Here is a 16,202-nt window from a genome sequence, read left to right as displayed (position 1 = left end):
TTTTGGAGGGCTTGGACCTCTGATACCCTTGCCTCAGTCTCCCCAGCACCCAGGACTATAGATATGTGCCACTGCACCTGAATTGCTATTTGTTTTCTATTTATCACATATTCTTTGTTTTCCTTTCATTGATCAAGTGTTTTTAAATATTTCATTCTATTACCAATAGTATATTTGCTATATTTTTTTGGGAAAAGTAAGAAGTTTTATTGTTTTGCTAGTAAAATAGAAATACGGGGGATTCCTGTCCCAGAGGCTGTGATTCTCTATTTGCTCTTTTAATTTTTATTTTATTGTTTTGTGGTGCTGGGTTTCTAACCTAGTGGTGGAGTGCCTGCTTAAAATGGAACTACATCCCCAGCCCGTTTTGTTTTTTTCTATGACTACTATAGAGGTTATAGTAGGCACAATCTTCTTTAAAGTACAGCTATACTGCTTGATGTATGAAATAAGTATGTGGTAGTAAATCTCTATTTTTCTACCTTCTATCCATTTCACTACTATTCTGCATTTTATTTTTAGATACATTGCAAAATCCATATATTTTAGTCAGCTTTTTCACTGCTCTGATCAAAAGACCTGAGAGGAACAATTTTAAGGAGGAAAAGTTTATTTTCAGGCTTATGGTTTCAGAGGTCTCAGTCCACAGATGGTTGACTCCATTGCTCTGGGCTTCAGTGAGGCAAAATATCATGCAGAAGTGTGTGGCAGAGAAAAGCAGCTTGGGACATAAGCATCAGGAAGCATAGAGAGCTCCCCTCACCCCAGACAAAATATACAAATGCCCTCAGTGACCTACCTCCTCCAGCCACCTGCCTATAGTTACCATCCAGTTAATTCCTGTCAGAGGATTAATGCACTGACTAGGTTAAGGATCTCATTATCCAATCATTTCACTTCTAAACCGTCTTGCATTGTCTCACATGTGAGCTTGTGGGAGACACCCAGTATCTAAGTCATTAACAACCATAATTCATTGTTATTTTTATCTGCTTTAAGTAGACAATTATCTCTTAAAGAGGAAAAGATGTATTTATCCAAATTCTTCAAGACTTGTTTTTATTAAAACTTTGTTAGAGTGGGCTTGGAGAGGGACCTTTGTTATAGGGCTAGTTTAGCCCAGTTTATAAGGTCTTAGCTGAATGCTCTGAGTTAAATAAAACCTCTTTGGTCAGATCCAAAATGTCTGTGTCCACTCTGGTACTTAAGTTTATAGTGTCCAAGTAGTTGCTTGTTAATTAACCGTTGATTCTTTGTCCATCGAATCTCACTCATTGCTTGTGAAGCTAGTTAACTACTAAGATGAAAGGGTGTCCCACAAATTACAGCAGTCACTGTCTTCTAGAACCAGTTACAGTTTCTGAGTGGGTTTCTGCTCTGCTCAGATTCCCAGATTTCCCCACTCTGGTTGGAGTCTGGAAAGCACTTCAAAAGCACAAGGCTTGAACTGTCATAGGACTCAGGTAATTTGTTTTCTCTGTGGAATCAGTTTTTTTCCTGTTGTCCAACATTTAGGAATGGTTATTCTACATATTTTGCAAATTCTTTAGTTGTTTATGGTGGGGGGGTCTACACTCAAACAAGGTAGTCCTTTACCTTCTGTAAATACAGGATTCCATGAAATAAGAGTCATTACAATCTATTTTATGAATGAATAGATCACATTTTTAGGCAACCTTCTAACAGCAGTTGTCCTAGTATAGCAAATATTCATGTTCTAATTGTTCATCGCTGGATTTTCAGTAAAGTAAGAAATGGTAGCTTTCTTAATAGTATTGTAAATAGTACCCTGAACCTACTGTTTTACTGGTTGCTTTTTAATGCCTGTAGTCAATTACCAGAACCACCCTCTCACTGGCCCTTGTTCCTATAGTAGTTGCAGCTTTAAGATATAATCTCACTACTCAATTTTGGATTATTGTGTTCTTGTTTTACAGTACTCCATCACATTTAATAAAATATTTTGTATTGGTTCTAACCATTGGTATTCATTAGAATACAGAAATAATTTAAGAACCCTAGGCTCTTAAAATCTGCTTTAACATTGGCGCAGGAAAAGCGATTGAAAATGGCTAATTTTTATATTAAGGAGGCCTTAAATTACATTAATGACTTAGAGTGTTGCCAAAATTATCTCCTAGTTGGGTCATTGTTTATCTCTATAGTCTTCAATTTTGTTTTCTTAGCAGAATTAACCCAGTCTCCACTCATCATCCAAGAAATGACCCTTCATGTCAGATTTTAAAAATTACACTGGGATTATCATTGCAATTTGCAATATATACCTAAGAGACTTCATAATCATAATCATAATGTATGATTTTCATCTGCCTTAGAATTCAAACCATCCTTGTTTATCATATATTTTATTTTACTATAACAAGTCTTTGTGCCAGATTTGGCATTTAAATATTGAAAAATGAGGACAAATAACTTCCCCTAATAACATCATTTCTAGGCAAATACCATTATAAAAATATTGTGCTTTTATTTAATACTTTATAAAATCTCTTGGTAGAAGTCATTTATAGGCAAATATCCATATTTATAATATGTATGGGGTGAGTAAGATCTTTGGGTAGCTGGAAGATCTTATGAGTTATAATGTTGGCTATTAAATGGGTTTCAAATAGCTGTCAAAGAATCACTTAGTAAAGGGAAGTTGCTTATGTTTTTTGAAATTGTAAAATGTTTTTCCCTTTGAAATTATCAAATGTCTTATGTTGCTTATGCAAAAAATTAAAATGTTTAAATAGAGAAAACTAGTAAGTGTTGGTGTTATCTGGCATGAGGAAAACCTTAATATTGGAGAGCATGATCCGTGCATGTCTGTTAGTATCTTAGAGATGAGGAGTTCTTTCTTACACCAATCCCCCAGTGCATACCTGGAATAACACTTTTCTTCTTATACTGATAAACAAGTCCATGGTGTTAAGCAGGAATCTCTAAATTGATCATCTGATTTCCATAGCTTCCTTGAATTCAAATTAATTTTGAACTTTAAAATTTTATTTGATTAGCAGGTAGGAACTTTTGGAAGTATCACTCTTGCCTTGAAACATGTTATTTTTGATACCATTACCTTTTTCCTTTGCAGGATTTAGCTTAGGATTCTTTGTATATTAAATATTTATCAGTGTTGTTTATTAAGTAGGACCTGTTATGCAGTAGACTCTGGAAGTAGTGTTGAACAAGGTGTAGTTTCTCAATGCATAAGGTCTATAGTCTATGAAGGAAAAACAATAGGAATTTGAAAATAATTCTCCATTATTAGGTGCTTTTTGCATCAAGTTGGTAGATTTTTTCTAAGAATAGTCTTCTACCTACTCTTGACATGGGGGTTTTACCAAAATCTTAGTCAATTCTTATTTAAAAGGAATATTATCATGCTAAATGTTAAGAGTAAAGGGAATTTTAATTAAAAAATATAATATATTATGGATTCTAAAAAGCACAAAAATGTTTGCTTTTAAGAATACAAAGGAAGGTTTATCTGCTTATTTATTCAGTTACAGTGTCTTTTCTTTCAGGGACATTTCAGTATAAGGTAAAAATATAAAATTATTGGTCTTAATGTTTTTGGGATAATTATCTTGTGACTACATAGTTTTGATAATGGCCATTGAGTCATTAAGTAAAATTACCTCATTTTTAAAAATCTTTTTTAAAAAATTGTTTTAGTTGTCAATGGAACTTTATTTTTGTTTTTCATTTCTATGTGGTGCTGAGAATCAAACACAGTCCCTCACACATTCTAGGCAAGTGTTCCACCACTGAGCTACAACCCCAGCCAAGATTACCTCATTTTATGTTTTCTTTATTATCTGGGAGAGGGGTTTCTAGGCCACTTGGCATGGGATATTTTTATTCTCAGTATCTTAACTGTACGTACTTAATAGTAAATGATGTTTTATGTTACTATGGACTTCATATCTAATGAAATGGTTTAAACTGTTCATTTTTATATACATTGAAGGCAAAAGCTAGCCAAGAAGTAGAAAGAGATGTTTTGTCAAGAGATGAATACAATCTTAAAATAATGATATTTGACCACTAAGACATTTGGCCATGAAATTTAATAAATACTTCTGAATCGTTAATCTATAATCATGTTTGGGCTTGTTTCCAGTCTTTGTTTCAATCTTTAGAAAATATTATTCTAGATTAAACTCAATCAAGTAAAATTATGTTTACACTATTTCAAATATCTAACTGTACTAGGATGTTAGCTGATGACCAGGTATTTATATTTTACTTTTCCATTATTATTAGTAGTAATTATTATTTGGTACCAGGGACTGCACCCAGGGGCAGTGAACCACATCCCAGCCTTATATACATATTTTTTTAAATTTTATTTTGAGATAGCAGAGTCTTGCTAAGTTGCTTATGACCTTGCTAAGTTACTGAATCTGATTTGGAACTTTCCATCCTTCTCCCTCGCAAGCTCCTGAGATTACAGGCCACCACACCCCACAACGCTTTTAATTTTTTTTTTCCATTTTGTCTTTTGTAGTACTGAGGGTTGAGAACAGGGATTCTCTACTACTAAGCTACATAACAAATCCTTTTTATTTTTTATTTTTAGATGAAGTCTCATGAGATGACTGGCTTTGAACTTGTGATCCTCTAGCATCAGCCTCCTGAATTGCTGGTATTACAGGCATGTGCCACTGACTCAACTTTTTTAAAAACTATTTTATGTATAAATAATTCTCTACAATAGAAATTTCTCAAACATCATGTAAAGCATAGGTTTAAATCACATTTGGCTTAATGATTGATGCTAGCCGGATGCAAAGATAAATTTCATGGATTTTGCTTTTCTTTCTAATTGTTTTTACTTTTTAATAGTCTTTGAAGATATCTGATTGGATGCTTACTTTCCTGAAGTTTTGGTAATTTTTTTTTTCAGTACTGAGCATTGAATCTGGGTCTGATTTATGCTGAGCAAGTACTCTTCCACTGAGCTATAGCCCCACACCATCAGTTTTGTTTATTTTGAATATACATATATTTTTAAAGTTTAGAGTGTTAGTGATGTAGCCTAGTTGTGGAGGGCATGCTTAGGATGCATAGGCCTTAGATTTGATTCCTAGCACACATGCATGCTCTTCCTCACACACACACATAAACAAGGCTTACAAATTTTGTATTTCAGAGTTGCAACAAAAACTCTTATTTTATTTTTTGAGGTGCTTGGGTGACCTGTAGTAATTTATAATATCTTTAAAAAGTGTTACAATATCTTAATGAATATTCTGTTTTATATTTGGGAAGTGTCTTAAGAAAACTTTGGATATAATTATTTTTAATGAATTGCTCACTTATTTTCTGAAATTCTTATTTCACCTTGTTATGTATTTTAAAATTATAGTTCTGTGGCATGTAAGTAAATTCAGATTGTTGTGCAACTCTTGCAACCATCCATTTTCAGAACTTTTTCATTCTTTTCATCTAAAACTCTAATTGCCCAATTAGACTAGTTTAATAGTCATTAAACTCTAATTGCCCACTCTTCACTCCCACTAGTCCCTGGCAACCACCATTTATGTTTTCTATGAACTTCACTACTGTAAGTACCTTAATATAAGTAATATAAGTGGAAGCTAATTTACAGTATCATTTTTGTGACTGGCTTATTTCATTTAGCTCAAAATCTTCAAGGTTCATCTATATTGTGACATGGATTAGAATTACCTTCCTTCTAAAGACTAAATAGCACCCATTATATCTATGTAACACATTTTGTTGATTTATTCATCCATTGATGGATGGTTGAAACCATTTAACCATTGGGAATATTGTGCTGTGAACATCAGTGTACATATAGCTATTCAAGTTCCTGATTTTATGTCTTTTGGGTATATATCCTGAAGTAGAGTTGCTGAATCATATGGTTATTCTGTATTTAAATTGTTTTAAAGTTGGTGCTTTATTTTTAGCATCTCTGAAAAATAAGTTTTTAGTGTTCTACTGTTGAGTATATAGTGAAGGGAAAAAAACTCACCAAGACCACACAATCATTTAATTTTGCATTTTAAAATTATAAGTATCTAATCAGAGGAAGATTTCAAACAACTAACATAGGACAACTATACTCACTCCTAAGTGAATTCTCATTACCAGTGTGGCATTCCAAAATATCTTCTTACTCAGAATATTCGGATTAATTTTGCTCTTTAATACTAATGGGCAATTTGACAACTAAGTAATTGGAAGAACATAATTTATTAAAGATGGACATGTAGAAAATCAAATGAAATCACATCACAAAGGCAGCTAAGACTAGAGTACCCTATCAAGGCCACACTATTGTGCCTTGCTGTCAGAGAGCCTCCTCTTCTCAACCATTGTATTACTATGGTTTAAGAAACACTTCCTGTTATGAAAGGCAGTTTAAATGCTTCTTAATATAATGACCCACAAATGCCTGCCTCTGTGCCTTTACTCAGGAGGTTTCCATCAACATAAAAGGCCTTCTTCCCTGCCACTAACCGAAATTCCAGACAGTGTAATACAGATCAATTCCCATATCTTCAGTGAAATCTCCCCACCAATTATAGGCTACCTTTATGTCTCTCTTTCGTACATAACTTTATCTCTGCAAGTATACTCTATACTGCTTGGAAATAGTATTCATATTTTTATGCTTCTTTTGTATCTCCACATGAAATAGTAATTGTAATTGGGTCAATACATTATTTTTAAGTATTTAGGGGAACTTCAATTTCTAATGTTATAACCAATTATGCGTTTCAGTATTAATAATTAAAATGTCATATTTCTAAATGACTAAAACAAAGCAAAACAAAACAATTACATTCTAATAGGCTATCTTGAATAGAAGAAAAGGTGTTCAGAAATTGTACACTTATTGTTTCATAAACAATATCACGTAAGAGAGGACTGAAAAATTTCACTATGAGTTACCTACTATCTACCATAATTGAATGAGCACATATCAGATGTCTCATCAATGTGTAAATCATGATATCAGGTGCTCTTAAACTTATGTAAATTAACTTCTCTTACCCACAGCCACAAACTAAGATCTAGCTGTTTCTCTAGATCAAGAAATGTTATTGGTCTGAAGGGAATACAGCCAAAGAATTAGAGGGAGCTCTGTAAATTCATATGTCAATCTTACTAAAGATAAGAGAATGAATGCTTTCCTTTCCAAGTATTCTAACATGAAAACACTTGTGTGTGCCACACCTAAGAGGCCAAGACAAGAGATAAAAATTAATTGTATAAATTATGTATCAGAATATGGAGTTGCTGTATTCTCCTTGAATCAGAAGATGAGTAAACTCTTCCACATCATCTCAAAAGCCCAAATTAAATGACAACACTACTAAGAATGACTCCTTAGAAAACACTATTTCTAAATGGCACATAGGATCTTAGGCCCAAAAGTCCTGAAACCTTCAAGGGTAGAAGAACAAAACCATACATATTCTGGAATCCAACTTGTATTCTTACATATACCTAATATTTCCTCTGGAATTAAAAACAAGAATAAAATGATAAATATCTCTCCTTGAACCCCTTCTTTTCCACACAAAGTATGTCTGTGACATGTTACAGAAGAATGATCAGAGCTCTCAAATGTGCTCAAACTTTATAGCATAGTGTTGATGTGTGTATCAGTCAAAATAAGTAAATTCCCTACCAGTTAGTGACTTTAATCCCTCAGGTTCTCATTACTTACTATTTTAAAAATTGTTTTAACCACTTTACTTTTGTATGTAAACTAAGAATTTTTTTTACTGTGGTGTTGGACTTTTACAGAATCATAGTTTCAGAGTCCATATATTTATTTTTCTTTTTGCACTTATATACAATATGAAAGTTTGGTAATTATCCTACTAAGCAAAATGCTTCCAAACAATGACTTGGTGTAATATTCCATCATCCTTATAAAGCCCAATATTATAAGGCACCTGTCTAATTTAAAATATTTTAGAATATGATAGACTTTTTTATAGAAATTTCCATGAGTAATAAGTACCCTCTGTTATTCAACAGTTCCTCCCTACCCACCTAACAAAAAGAAGCATGAGTTACTCAAGAATTTTCAAAAGCTTTAAGTGAACCCACCTGTTGTGCTGTGGTGGGAGATTCAAGTTCAGGGAAGTACTATTTGAGGGGGTTTGCTGTGTATTTCAAGAGCATGATGCTATTGCATGGAAATGCCATCCAAGGATAGTAGGCTCCCTGGCCTGGAAAACTGAGGGAATTGTAAATGGCTCAGTGCTGCTGCAATTGAGGGAAGCTTTGCGGCAAGACCGAAAAGGTACAATTAAGAGAGTTGGCCTTGGTCCATGCAGCAGATGTAGGAATCCAGAGCGTGGACCTTTGGCAGTTGTTGCATGCAAAGAGGAGTTCTAAAGAGATGTGGGTGAAAGGGAAGGTTCGTCTTGGATGAACAATTCCTTCTCTCTCAAGTCTGCTAAGGCTTTTGAGTAACATCAAAGGCTTAAGCCCCAAGTCACCTTTTGGGTGTTTAGAAGAACCAAAGACAAATGCTGCTTGCCAGACTGTAGAGGATGATACTGGGTTATTTCTGATGTGAAGAGACTCTGTGGCTCTGGCCTAGGCCAATCCAATCACTAGATGTCCATGGGGAGCTGGGAAAAAAAGGAAGCCCATTTGGGATAGGGTTGAAATGGCGACAATTGTCAGAGAATAATGACTGTGAACCTGTTACCGCTTCTTTAAATGGGGACCTTGCACTGTGATTGGATGTACTTCGGGGGATGACTGCATTGGGTTTGGATAAATCGGGTGGTGGTGAAGGTGTATCAGTGTTCGCTATCAGCTGAGAATTACCACTCTTCCCTGTACTGAGAGAGTCTGAAGGTGTATCAATGGGGCTCTGCAGTGGTGTTCTTGGTTCTTATTTTTATCAACTGAACCCATAGATAATTGATGAAAATTGGAATTAAACTTATACAATTCTTGGAATAATTTCTGTTTATATTTTAGGTGTTTATCCACATGAATTTCCTCTTTAGTGAAGAGTCCTGCCCCATCTCCCCATTCATGTAGATACATGCAATCAGGTTTTGGACGTGGCATATTCTGTAAGAAGTAAATGCGCAATTTTTTTTTTTTTTTTTTGCACCTAGAGATGCCTTAAGAGTTCTGCCATCTACCACCACATTGTTGACACACTGTAGAGCTCATACAGCATTTTCTGACCAGATATAGGCCAGATATAAGCACTGGCACTAGGAACCTGTGAGCCTGCATATGGTGTGCTATTACTGATGACATACTTAATGTATTTTACCAAACTTCCCAAAGTATTCTGATTGTTTTAAAACCTCTGGGTCAGCTAGGCACTGGGACAGACCTACAACAAAGATGGGATGTTTTTGTAAAGCACACACACTTGTCAGATTTTTGTGATTTTGTGTTTTCTCTCATTTTGTTCTCATTCTTTATTCTGGCAGTTCTTCCTGGGAGAGCGGTTTACAAACTTCTGGATCTTCTGGATGTGGCTTTCTTTTTTCTTTTTCTTTTTAAATTTATTTTTATTGAAAACAAATGGGATATATGTTGTTTCTGTTTGTACATGGACTAACATCATACCATTTGCGTAATCATACATTTACATAGGGTAATGATGTTCGATTCATTCTGTTATTTTTCCTCCCCCACCCCTCCCACCCCTCTTTTCCCTCTATACAGTCCCTCCTTCCTCCATTCTTGCCCCCCTCGTACCCCCCCCCATTATGTGTCTTCATTCCCTTATCAGCGAGATCATTCGTCCTTTGGTTTTTTGAGATTGACTTATCTCACTTAGCATGATATTCTCCATTTTCATCCATTTGCCTGCAAATGCCATAATTTTATTCTTTATAGCTGAGTAATATTCCATTATATATATATACCACAGTTTCTTTATCCATCCATCAATTGAAAGGCATCTAGGTTGGTTCCACAATCTGGATATTGTGAATTGAGCAGCTGTGAACATTGATGTGGCTGTATCTGTGTAGTATGCTGATTTTAAGTCCTTTGGGTATAGGCCAAGGAGTGGGATACCTGGGTCAAATGGTGGGTCCATTCCAAGTTTTCTAAGGAATCTCCGCACTACTTTCCAGAGTGACTGCGCTAATTTTTAGCCCCACCAGCAATGTATGAGTGTACCTTTATCCCCACATCCTCTCCAACACCTGTTGTTGCTTGTATTCTTGATAATCACCATTCTAATTGGGGTGAGATGGAATCTTAGTGTAGTTTTGATTTGCATTTCTCTTATTACTAAAGATGGGGAACATTTTTTCATATGTTTGTTGATTGCTTGCAGATTTCTGTGAAGCGTCTGTCATATCCTTAGCCCATTTATTGATTGGGTGATTTATATTCTTCATGTACAGTTTTTTGAGTTCTTTATATATTCTGGAAATTAGTGCTCTATCTGAAGTATGAGTGACAAAGATATTCTCCCACTCTGTAGGCTCTCTCTTCGCATTGCTGATAGTTTCCTTTGCTGAGAGAAAGCTATTTAGTTTGAATATGTCCCAGTTATTGATTCTTGCTTTTATTTCTTGTGCTATGGGAGTCCTGTTGAGGAAGTCTGATCCTAAGCCAACAAGTTGAAGATTTGGACCTACTTTTTCTTCTATAAGATGCAGGGTCTCTGGTCTGATTTCAAGGTCCTTGATCCATTGTGAGTTGATTTTTGTGCAGGGTGAGAGATAGGGGTTTAGTTTCATTCTGTTGCATATGGATTTCCAGTTTTCCCAGCACCTATTTGTTGAAGAGGCTATCTTTTCTCCATTGCATATTTTTGGCCCCTTTGTCTAGTATGAGAAAATTGTATTTATTTGGGTTTGTGTCCGTGTCCTCTATTCTGTACCATTGATCTACCTGTCTATTTTGGTGCCAATACCATGCCGTTTTTGTTACTATTGCTTTGTAGTAGAGTTGAAGTTCTGGTATTGTGATACCCCCTGTTTCATTCTTCTTGCCAAGGATTGCTTTAGCTATTCTGGGTTTCTTATTCTTCCAGATGAATTTCATGATTGCTTGTTCTATTTCTGTAAGGTACATCATTGGGATTTTAATTGGAATTGCATTGAATCTGTATAGCACTTTCGGTAGTATGGCCATTTTGACAATATTAATTCTGCCTATCCAAGAACATGGGAGATCTTTCCATCTTCTAAGGTTTTCCTCAATTTCTGTCTTCAATGTTTTGTAGTTTTCATTGTAGAGATATTTTACCTCTTTGGTTAGATTGATTCCCAAGTATTTTATTTTTTTGAGGCTATTGCAAATGGAGGTGTTTTCCTCATTTCCCTTTTAGATGTTTTGCTGCTTGCATATAAAAATGCTTTAGATTTATGCGTGTTGATTTTATAGCCTGCTATTTTGCTGAATTCATCGATGAGGTCTAGAAGTTTTCTGGAGGAGTGTTTTGGATCCTCTAAATATAGAGTCATGCCATCAGCAAATAATGACAACTTAAGTTCCTCTTTTCCTATTCTTATCTCTTTAATTTCTTTAGTCTGCCTAATTGCTCTGGCTAGAGTTTCGAGGACAATGTTGAATAGAAGTGATGAAAGAGGACGTCCCTGTCTTGTTCCCGTTTTTAAAGGGAATGGTTTCAGTTTTTCTCCATTAAGAATAATGTTGGCCATGGGCTTAGCATAAATAGCCTTTACAATGTTCAGGTATGTTCCTTCTATCCCTATTTTTTCTAGTGTTTTTAGCATGAATAGGTGTTGTATTTTGTCAAACACTTTTTCTGCATCAATTGATATAACCATATGATTCTTATCCTTAAGTCTATTGACATGATGAATTATGTTTATTGATTTATGGATGTTAAACCATCCTTGAATTCCAGGCATGGACCCCACTAAATCGTGGTGCACGATTTTCTTAATATGTTTTTGGATACGGTTTGCCAATATTTTGTTAAGGATCTTTGCATCTATATTCATCAAGGATATAGGTCTAAAATTTTCTTTCCTTGTTGTGTCTTTTCCTGGTTTGGGTATGAGGGTGATATTAGCTTCATAGAATGAGTTTGGCAGGGTACCCTCCTTTTCTATTTCCTGGAATACTTGGAAAAGTATTGGAATGAAATCTTCTTTGAAGGTCTTGTAGAACTCGGCTGAGAATTCGTCTGGTCCTGGGCTTTTCTTGGATGGTAGGTTTTTAATGGCTTCTTCTCTTTCATTGCTTGATATTGATCTGTTTAAATTGTGTATGTCCTCCTGCTTCAGTTTTGGAGGAGCATGTGTCCCTAGAAACTTGTCAATGTCTTCGGTAGTTTCTATTTTGTTGGAATACAGATTTTCGAAGTAGCTTCTCATTCTGTTCTGTATCTCAGTGGTGTCTGTCGTGATATTTCCTTTTTCATCACGAATTTTAGTAATCTGAGTTTTCTCTCTCCTTTGTTAGTGTGGCTAAGGGTATGTCTATTTTGTTTACTTTCTCAAAGAAGCAACTTTTTGTTTTGTCAATTTTTTCTTTTGTTTCAATTTCATTGATTTCAGCTGTGATTTTAATTATTTCCTGTCTTCTACCACTTTTACTGTTATTCTGTTCTTCTTTTTCTAGGATTTTGAACTGTAATGTTAGGTCATTTAGTTGTTGACTTTTCATTCTTTTCTGAAATGTGCTCCATTTAGAGTCTGGGTTGAGAAGTTGGCTGCTATCCGTATTGGTCTCCCCCTACATGTAATCTGATGCTTTTCTCTTGCAGTCTTCAAAATCCTATCTTTATTTTGAATGTTAGACATTTTCATTATAATGTGCCTTGGTGTGGATCTGTTGTGATTTTGTGCATTTGGTGTTCTGTAAGCCTCTTGTATTTGACTTTCCATTTCATTCTTCAGGTTTGGTAAATTTTCTGAAATTATTTCATTGAATAGGTTGTTCATTCCTTTGGTTTGTATCTCTGTGCCTTCCTCAATCCCAATAATTCTTAAATTTGGTCTTTTCATGATGTCCCATAGTTCTCATGATTTCTTACCATCTTCTCTGTTTGGGCAACTTTATTTTCAAAATTAAATATTTTGTCTTCATTGTCTGATGTTCTGTCTTCCAAGTGGTCTAGTCGTTTGGTGATGCTTTCCATTGAGTTTTTTATTTGGTTTATTATTTCCTTCATTTCAAGGATTTCCAGTTTTTTTTTTTTTTTTTTTTTTTTTGAGAATCTCTATCTTCTTTGAAATGATCTTTTGCTTCCTGCAGTTGCTCTGTCAACTTATTGGTATTATCATTCATTGCCTGCATTTGCTCTCTTATCTCATCCTTTGCTTCGCGAATCACCTTAATCTTGTATAATCTGAAGTCCTTTTCTGACATTTCTTCTAAAATACTCTCATTTGATTCTATTAATATAGAATCTAGATTTGTTTGGATCATTTTCTTCCCTTGTTTTTCATGTTGTTCATGTATCTTCCCCTCTAGCAGTGGAGATCTGGTGTATTGCAGATTGCCCCCTATAACCTTATAGTGGCCCTATAGGTTTCCAAAACACTTTCTTTAAGGGGAGATCAATATTAGCAGTACCCAATTCAGACACTGTGCAATCCTAGACCAAATAGCCCCTATGAGGACAATAACAATATTGTCATAATAAACAGAATGAGTTCAAATATTATCTTCAGTAAAACAAACAGGTTTGCAATAGGTCTGCAGTTTCTGATGGAGGACAAAGAGGATGCAGAGGGATGTAGACTGTGGCTGTTAATGGGATAAGAAAAGAATATACAGAAGTTCTAGATAATAGAAAGGGTGAGAGTATAATCAAAAGAAATTGGATGTTAGCATGCAAAAAAGGGAGAAAGAGACTCTGAGGGAACAGCTAAACAAAAGGAAAAAGAGAACAAGAAGAGTAAAGAAACAAAAAAAAATTTCAATAAGGAGGAAAAAAATCTACAGTATTACAGTCTTACAGTAATGAAACCTCCCAGTGTTCAGTAGCCTGATGCATGAGAGTTACCTGACATTGAGCTTCAAGTCTCCAGGATGGGATTTGCCCCACCTAAAGATCAGAGCTCCAGCTTCCAGGATTATCCAAGATGGCCACTCTGGCTTCCAAATGTGTTGGCATATGGGGAGCTGCAGTTCAGGGTGTGGACATGGTCAGCTGGAGGTCCTGGAGGTGGGGTGCAGTTGGTCAGGCAGGGGTCCTGGAGTTCGGGTGTGTTTGGTGTGGTTGTGGGATCCCAGAGGCTAGGTGCAGTCAGTCTGGGGTCCTGGTGATTTGGCACAGTCTGTTGGTCTGGGGGTCCTGGCGGCAGGGAGCAGTCAGTCGATGTGAAGGTCCCAGAGGCAGGGAGTGATGGGTCAAGCTGAGGGATCCTGGAGAATGGGGCTCAGTCAGCCTGGCCATGGGTCCTATGGGGCCTGGCTGTTGTCTCAAAATGATGGCAGTCACGTGTAATCAAACCTGCAGGTACCGTAACAGTGAACTTCCAGGCAACAGCAGGCAGCTGGTGCTCCACTGGCGGTAGGTGATGATCGGGAGGTGTACCTTGTGCGTTGGGTGATGGATAAGTGTAAGGCAGGTGATGGACAGGCAAATGGCGGATGATAGGTGCCTGACAGTGAGCAATGAAGAAACAGGTGAATGTGTCTTTCTGTGTGCAGGACAAAGACCATTTTCATCAGTGCAACTTCTAGGTCAACAAAATCAACAAATCTGGTAGCCACAGGTAGGTGCAAGGGAAAAAGTTCATCTCATATATCTCAAGGGTTCCATGCAAAGACTGCATTCCACAGGGTCTTCCTTAGCATCAGGATTTTGAGACACTTTCATGTTTATTAAACAGTGGCAAATGTTTATACTAATTTAGGGAGAAGGAAGTTAACACTGAGAGTTAAAATGTAGAACTTTGAAGACCCACCTGCCTTCCCTCACCTTTCCCTTAGTCGACTCCACTCCATGCCACTTCCTTACAAGAGACCACTGAACTAGTGTCAGGGGAAGAACTCTTCAGAACCAGGCCAGATTGCTTCAGAAGTCCAACTTTAAAACTGAGAGACAGTCTCAGCTTTTGGTGGGTTCCACAGTCAGACAGGTCACCATCTTACATTAGGGTAAGACTTCCCATGTATTAAGTTTTTGAGAAACCTCCTTGTTATTTCCTTAGTGTCTGGGTTTTAGATTTCTACCACCATGTATAGGGGTTCTGTTTTTTTTATATTCTGACCAGTACTTCCAAAAAAAACTTTAAAAGTTTTAAATAGTAGCAATGCTAATGGAGGTGAAGTAGTATCCAATTGTGTTTATGATTTCCTTGACTCTAATGACTAGTGATGTTGAACATCTTTTGTGGTACTTATTGACCTTTTGTATGTCTTCCTTATAATGTCTGCTCAAGTGTATGCTAGTTTTTCCAGGCTACCATGACAAAATACTGCAGGCTGGGTAGCTTAAACAATCACTTTATTTTCTCATAGTTCTGGCGTTTGCAAAGTCCAAAATCAATGTTCAGACAGTGTTCAGTTTTTGGTGAGGTCTCTCTTCTTAGAAAGTAAGCCCCTGGTGTCTCTGAAAAACTCAGTAATCCTGTTGAATCATGACAACTTGAAGGGTCTTATTTAATCTTCATTGCAACTGTAAAGATCTCACTTCCAAATGTATTGTCACGTTAGGGAATAGGGCTTGAAGATTTGAAATTTGAGGGGACACAAAGTCCTTAACAAAGTACTCTGACCACATTTGAGTTCTATTTGTTGTTGTTGAGATAAACATTTCAAAATATATCCTGGATATTAGCCATTTATCAGATGCATGATTTATACACATTTTCTCCTCTGGATTGCCTTTGTATTCTGTGATAGTGCTCTTTGAGACACAAAAGGTTTTCATTTTGATGTACAATAGTGTAATTTTCTTTGTCCTTTAGTCACTTAACATCCATGTCAACCAGCAAATCAGCTGTTGCAGTATCACAGTGCTTATGTTCAAGTAACCCTCACCCATAGCCTCACATCACACGACAGGCTATCATTTACCTCGCTTCCTCTCATCACATAGGTATGGTGTCATCTCATATCATGACAGGAATGATTAGTACAAGAAGATACTAGGAGTTGAAAACACATTTACATTCCTCTTGTTACTTTTCTTACAATATTTTGTGTCTTTGGTTTTCATACTCAAGAAATAATTGCTAACTGCATTGTCATAAAGCTTTCCCCTGTTTCCTTATAAGAATTTT

At 36.0% G+C, this 16,202-nt stretch overlaps 1 pseudogene; it reads right to left on the bottom strand.

Moving 5' to 3' along the window:
• Positions 1-8,066: 8,066 nt before the first annotated feature.
• On the bottom strand, positions 8,067-14,794 carry LOC124991414 (CCR4-NOT transcription complex subunit 4-like; annotated as a pseudogene).
• Between the last annotated feature and the right edge of the window lie 1,408 nt (positions 14,795-16,202).

The sequence above is a fragment of the Sciurus carolinensis genome, chromosome 8 (assembly GCF_902686445.1).
Source record: "Sciurus carolinensis chromosome 8, mSciCar1.2, whole genome shotgun sequence".
NCBI classification, from domain to species: domain Eukaryota; kingdom Metazoa; phylum Chordata; class Mammalia; order Rodentia; family Sciuridae; genus Sciurus; species Sciurus carolinensis.
This window is presented reverse-complemented; position numbering and strand designations above follow the sequence as displayed.